A 7,820-nucleotide genomic window follows, 5' to 3' on the forward strand; every position below is an offset into this window, starting at 1 on the left:
CATATTGACACACGGTTGGAATATGTACGTGAACGCAAAATTCCCTGTAATTTCCTGTTTCCCAAAGCCTCTGGATGCCTATATAAAATTGTGAAATCTCCCCTCGGTACCTCGTTTAGACTAACACCCTTCAAAAGATACACATCTTCCTCGAGTGGGTCGCTGTCATCGTCTACAGAGGCAGTCATCCGAGTGTATCTACCACTACTGCCATGGATGTTCAAGAAGCATGTAGAGACACCTTTCTCCTGTAACTCCATGACCAGATCCCCCATCAGTGAAGTGAGTGGGGAAATCACCAAAACAATCATAGGTGTCTCCTGGTCATGCTTCATTTGAAACATCCATGGCAGCAGCTGGTAGATAAGACTCTTATGATATCCAATTGGTAAACAGTTATAAAAGTCCTTTCCTATGTAAAGATATCTTTCTTAGCGACTCTGTTTGCTTTTCTTTCAATTTAACATCAATCCCCAATGCCCTCTTTGCTTCCTCTACTGCCTGACTGAAGTCCGACATATGGCCTCAGACCACAATTATACTTCCGGGTCGTTGTACACGAATGTAGTACATATGGAAATTTCAGGACTGTTGCTAAATATTTTTTCCTGACTTAGCTGTTACAGATATGGGCATAATTTTAGCATAGATTTATAGTGCAATATTTAATCTAGTGATAGAATTTTGTTTTGACACCATTTCCATGTTTGTTTGCATGGCAGGACTTATAAGGCTTGAGTAGTAATATTTTGTGATTTTCCGGATTTTCCCACAATATAGTGGGGTGGTTACATTTAAATATAAATATCTTATATGCCGGTCATGAGGTACTTTCTAGCTCACTGTAGGTTCAGCTTGAATAGTTCTACAACATGATGTGAAAACTTTTTGCAAAATTCTGAAATATTTTAATTTCGATTTTTCTTTGGTAAATCAAAGAGGGAAATTAATTGTGGTCTGAGGCCTATATTGTAGACTGGATTACCTGCCATAGTTTTTCTACTCTCTGCTAGGCTTCGCTTCGAAAATACAAATTCATGAGCGCAGCCTAGCGGAGAGAAATGGTACTAAGGCAGGTAATCCAGTCTAGCCATATTGCTGTCATTAGAAATGCCATCCGCCGGTGCACTACCATGCAAAACATTTTCCGGCGAAGCCAATAGTCGGCAAATCAGCATATCACTCCGCCATATACATCCGAGGTGTTTTTCCTAGATTGCCGGAAAGGCCCGAGGTTATCCGACTGAATAACAACAAGTAGTTATGAGTGACGTACAAATGTACATTTCTATCACACATCTGGTAATAGATAATATAATGTATGACACAATAAAATCAACATTATCATACAATATCACAGCCAATAGCTAAAGTTTATAAATTTGAGTCTTGTACTCGACAGCCATGCTTTTCAAACTTTTGAAAAGTATGTACTAATCAGTCGATCTATCGATAATCACGAAGTACAGTGGATCCCATACCGAAATAAAGCACACTAAAGTATACTTTTATGCTACTTTAAGTATACACTTTTTCCTACTTTTTTGAAAAAGTACCAAAAAAGTATACTTTTTTTGTACTTTTCAGGACTTAGAAATTTTTCAGAGTACTTTTTCTGTACTAAATTTGGGCTCTGAAATTTCTCCGAGTACTTTTTTTGTACTTTTCTGGACTTAGAAATTTTTCAGGGTACTTTTGTCTGTACTTTATTTGGACTCTGAAATTTTTCAGAGTACTTTTTTTGTACTTTATTTGGAATCTGAAATTTTTCAGAGTACTTTTTTTGTACTTATTCTGGACTTAGAAATTTTTCAGGGTACTTTTTCTGTACTTTATTTGGACTCTGAAATTTTTCAGAGTACTTTTTTTGTGCTAAAATCTGACTAAGAATTTTTTTGAAAGATTGTGAAAATATGGATGTACTGTTTTCCTACTTTTTTGGGACTTAGAATTTTTCAGCTAATGCCATTGTGCTTTTTTTGTACTTATTATGGACTTAGAATATTTTCAGACATTGCGAGGGGTTATAGCATATTAATATTTTCAAACTTAAATCTGACTTTTTCAGTCGACTACAAATCTAAGACTAAAAAAATAATACCCAGGATTAACCACAACAAATATCTATCAAATAAGATACAGAAAATTATCATTTGGTAATATCAAATGTTTTTGATCTCGTTTTTTGTTGTTGTTTTTTTTGTCTTTTTTATGTTCTAAAAAATACTTTTCATACTTTGATCAGTACCACAGAAATTTATCTAAAAATAATTAAAATTCAACAATTATTATCATAAGTATTTCACTTCAATGTACTTTGTTAGTAAGGTTCACACATTTTAACGGTGATTTCTTTGTCACTTTTCGTTTGTATTTCCATATGCATCGATATCTCAGAAGTAATAAACTTCACATTGATGAATGTTACTATACGTTCATGTGACGAACGTCAAAACTTAGCTCTATAAAAATTTTGTTCCAGATCGTTCTTTGAAGTTACAGTATTTTGGCTTTAATTATAAACTCTTTAACGGAGTTTAAAACATTTCGTTTATCCAAACGTTAACCTCTACCAGATCGGGGATCACTCTACGAACACACATGTGCCCGTGCGTGTAATACGCTTTTAATTCATTCAAATGAAATTAAAATCACCTGCTCTTTGTCTGCATATCATATACTTTCTGGATATACGTGGTTTTAAGATTACATCTGATAATTGCACCCGAAATCACGTCGTGTTCTGTCAAAATATTCACCGATACTCATATAAACATGTGTAATACTGATATAGTCAATCGGACGCTTCTTTGTAAAACGTATATGTATATATGTTCAAATGTTGAAAAATAAAATTTTCATTAAGTATACAGTATTGTATGTTATTGATTAAGTTTAAAATCAAATTTGAAGTTATTCTGTTCAAAAATAAAAATTCTATGGTCATTTTACTACCCCTACCCCTGGCCATGGGCCAATTTTCACTAACTGAGCAGGGTCACCATGCAAACATTCCTGTTTTGCACACAATGTTGATGGAATAGTTGCAATGAATTTATGATAATAACACACATTCAGCAGACTAACTTGTGTCATATTTTTATTATGCTCTTGAAAAAAATAAAGATGTTATAACATGTTAATTAAGAAAAACTTGAAAATTCAAGATTTAAAAAAGATTTTTGTATATATTAGTGACTTTTTCATTTGATGTCTCAGCCTGTCTAACTTTTTGCATTCTGAAAGACCAGTTTTTAAAGATAATATTTACATAGACACACTTGGGGGTCACTTAGTAGTAATCAGGTAATTAGTGGTCAAGTGGTCAAGGGTTCCCTGGGGGTACACTGTTCTGGAAGTCTACCTCAGAGTATTAAAGAGAGCATAACTTGTACTGGCACCAAGTAATGTGATTTTTTTGAAAATTAAAATGGTATTTTACAATTTTTTAAGGAAAATTTTCATTTAAATGCTTAAAATGTGAAGTTAAATTCATTTTTCTAAAATCATTACTTCAATTATATAAAGTGATACTAAAGCTGTACTCAAATATGCAAAGACAATTAATATATTTGCACAAGTATGGAAATTACAGTGAGTTTAATGTGCATAGGTATGCCTCATACTTGACTAATTTTCAGACCCAAATCTGGAGTGGCGTGACGGACAAACTTTGAACCTATTTAAACTCATGAATACTTTAAAACAAAGGTCACAATTGAACAAATTCCCTTTGTGACAGAGGAAATGTTTAATTATCAATTAAAGTTTCACAAGTCTGATGTAAAATTTCACTATATATCTACATTATGTGTCCTTCTGAGAGACCATGTCCTTAGACAGGGCAAAATCCTATCATCTGTTTTTGCATGAATACCAAATTTTCAATGATCTGTGTTTAAAATGCCAAAAAACATATTTAAACCATTCGCTTACATAGAACGAAGGAAATAATAAAGGCAAAACCTGTTCTGAGAAAAATGTGTTGAAATATTGTGAATTAGAATGTATACACTATATATATCACATTGAGTGAAATTCAAATATTTGGGAGGGGGGAACAATATCGTGTTGTTTTCTTTCAAATTTTGAATTAAAATTAATTTAAACCACTACAGTACATCACAAGATACATACAATACACTTTATGCCCAGCTTATAACAACAGCACCTGCTGTGTTGCATGTAGAAAAGATTTTTGACAGAAAATGTGAAATTTTAGAAGATTTTGTGATTAGGTAATTCAAATAATAATCATGATTTTTTGATCACAATTTTACAAAATAATCTACATTTGCTATGTGGCCAGTCATTTAACATGTCAGCACACTATGTACTATTGGAAAATATAGCCCCTGACTTTGTACAGTGAAATGAGCAAAACTGCGGTTAACAGTACATGTATTACGGTTTTTACCCTAAAAGTTATACCAAAATATAGCGCAAAACCGTTTATCTTCATAAAAAGTGCTAGTACACATCTGAAATTTTAAAGTAACCTCAAAGCGTATACTAGAAATGTGTAGCAAACACAAATACCAACATATTTTCTCGACAAACATGTCCAGTGTGATCAGAGACAAGGATCCGCAATAGAAACGATCATCGAAACGAGGTGTATTGGGGGTGTAGTTACTAAAATGAAGCTGTCATTAGTTAAAAACTCACAGAAAGTACGTGAAATGTCATCTGCATATAGGTAAAATACACACAACTGCACAGGAAATGTTAAAAGTTCGCGATGTTTCTAATTTAAGGTCCACGCGCGAATGTTTACATCGGAAAGGTGCATTCTATGCAGGCCTCAGACCACAATTAATTTCCCTCTTTGTTCTACCAAAGAAAAATCGAAATTAAAATATTTCAGAAGTTTGCAAAAAATCTGGCTTTCACATCACGTGTAGAACTATTCAAGCTGAACATACCGTGAGCTGGAAAGTACCCCATGACCGGCATTTAACAAAGTTATTTATATTTAAGTGTAACCACCCTACTATATTGTAGGAAAATCCGGAAAATCACAAAATATTACTACTCAAGCCTTATAACTCCCCGTGTCCTGCCTCACAAACAAACATGGAAATGGTGTCAAAACAAAAATCTGCCACTAGATTAAATATTGCACTATAAATCTATGCTAAAATTATGTCCATATCTGTAACAGCTAAGTCAGGAAAAAATATTTAGCAACAGTCCTGAAATTTCAATATGTACTACATTCGTGTACAACGACCCGGAAGTATAATTGTGGTCTGAGGCCTGTATTGAAGTCAAGCGCTGTGATGATCTCGATCTCGATATGGCTTGACTGACAACAAACAGGCATGATCAAGGAACAATATTCCGGTATTTAAATCAGAATTACATCGCATTCATTGAAATGGTGAAAGTGAACACAAAAAGAAAACTTTAATTTGTCTGATATTTATTTAGCAAGATCGTACGATAATTCGGACAACGACACAATGTAGCTGTACTCTAATCTGTTGTAGAATGATCTCGGAGGAGTGTTGTGTGTACAAATAAAATACTCTATTGTATACAAAAATCAAGATCAATACCAAGATCTATCATAAATATTTTAATTGATATAGTAGACGGCTTGAATAACTGCAACACCAAGATCGATCAAAAATATTTCAACTGTTTTAAACTAAATCTTGAAACCTGTGTGTTAAGCTAACAAAGCGATCAGGATATATGCTTAACGTCGTACCGAAAGTTAATTTCACCCGTGGTGTTAATTGATATAAGCGACAGTCGACTGTAATGGCAAATCATACCTAGCTTTATTGTTTATTGGAGTTACCTGTGTACCTCCCGTCTCACCTGTACACATATTGCCCCTCTTAGACTAAGTCTTATGCCCGCGGCGTTAATTATAAAAATTTATATTGTCAAGCTTGACTGCCTTTCACTACGATCAAATCACAGGTGCCTACCCTCATTTAAACAAAACATCCGGATTACATAACAGGTACTGACAAGGCTTATACCTGTGTCATCGGTCGGTTCACCTATGACCTCGGGGCCGTGACCTCGTTTGTTTACGTCGGTTTACGGAATCTACCGAGATTTGACGAGTTCGCTTCGTGCGATCATTTTATGCAATGTGCAAGCTTTAAATGCTGAAGTAGTAATACCAAAAGTATGGAACAATAGAGGTTAAGGAAGTAGAATATAAAAAAAAACAAGTAATAAAGGAATGAAATCGATACAGTAGATCTCCGACAAAACTTTTTTTTTCCCCCATGATGCAACAAACAGCGAGATTTTGAATTTCACCGGATGTTTATCTACGGAAGAAACATAAACAAACACGATTTTGATATAGAATAGCCTAAAAACGAAATTCATTTTCTTGCCTAACTGAAGAAGATCGACTATCTGTCAGTAAGTGGCCAAAGAATATCAGCTTTCTTGATGTTTTTGGCGACAAATGGTCATTTTCACCCGAAAATATCACAGATATCGCGACCAGGAAAGTTTACAATTTTATTATTTAAATCTATTTCGTCTTCTGGCAGTTCTGCACGTTCCTACATCGTTTCACATTATATAGGTGAATAGGGGCCTACACATGTTAATATTATAAAAAAATACTTGATTACTTCGTGTTTCAGGGTTTTCATAATGAATTCATCACCGATTACAGTTTACACGGCCCGAGTTTAATTATCAAAGAACTGCTAGATTCACGTGTGTTTCAATCGTAAGTATTCAATTTACAGATTTATGCTACCATACGCCTGGGATTTTATAAGCATCCTGATTGATAGCACCCAAATATTGAGAACAAGAAGAATTTTATTTCTTTATTGACGAACTTCGACGTAGTTATATTGCATTTTTATTTCTGTCACGTAACGGTAAATTCGTAATATCTTTACTAGATATTTCATGCATTTTGACAAATTTCCAATTAATTTTTATGACTTCGTTTTTCAATGGAATTTATTGAAATTTCACTTACATGTAAAGAATTATTTGCTTATTCATCTGATAATATTTACAGAATTTTTTGTAGTTGATTTCAAGAGATATTGCATGTTTAAAATTTCAAAAAAATAGCAATGACATTTTTAAGTTAGATTAAAATATAAGAACGAAAGTAACGTCACATGTGTATATCTATCTATTTTAGGGAACATATGTAAAAATATCGGTAAATGAGCTAATAATTGTCTACTATAGTATATGGAATTTGAAGAAAATACATTCAAAAACGAAGTCAATAAAATCCATTGAAAATTTGTTGTATGTCAGGATCATGATCAATTCACAAAAAAATGATCTCAAGAAATGATTGTGAATAAAAAAAATCTGTGTTTTGGAGTATTTAGATAGTTAGTTGCATAATTTAAGATGAAACAAACTGTCAGAGAATTCTGGAGTAGCTTGATTTTTATTAAAGTACTCATCCTTATAATTAAAAGTTTTATGTTGTAGCTTTAAACTTGTATACCTGTGGCTAGCTTTTCTTGATAAAAAGACTTCCAAGCAGACATGCATGTAATAAATGACAGTAAAGTGATCAGGTGCATATATAAGGAAAATTAACTACATTTTTATAGTAAACAAATCTTCACAATTATTCTAATTTTTGATTTAAAAAATATTCTAAAATTTTCTCTTTCTTCCAACAGATTATGCAGTACATTCTGAAGTGAGGGAAAGCTTAAAGATATTGCATTGTGGTCCGAATTGAGAGCAATGATTCGTATAATGCAAAAAAGGAATGAAGAGAATCAGACATTTTATTTTTCCAATTCACACTTACTTGGATTTGACCAGTTTAAGCAAGCAACATTATGCATATA

At 33.2% G+C, this 7,820-nt stretch overlaps 1 long non-coding RNA gene across 1 annotated transcript; it reads left to right on the forward strand.

Annotated features, from left to right (window-relative positions):
- Positions 1 to 6,356: 6,356 nt before the first annotated feature.
- LOC117330019 lies at positions 6,357 to 7,820 on the forward strand. The gene is made up of 3 exons (XR_004533306.1): positions 6,357 to 6,393; positions 6,624 to 6,712; positions 7,647 to 7,820. It is a non-coding gene; the product is annotated as an uncharacterized LOC117330019 (long non-coding RNA).

Source organism: Pecten maximus, chromosome 6 (assembly GCF_902652985.1).
Source record: "Pecten maximus chromosome 6, xPecMax1.1, whole genome shotgun sequence".
NCBI classification, from domain to species: Eukaryota; Metazoa; Mollusca; class Bivalvia; order Pectinida; family Pectinidae; genus Pecten; species Pecten maximus.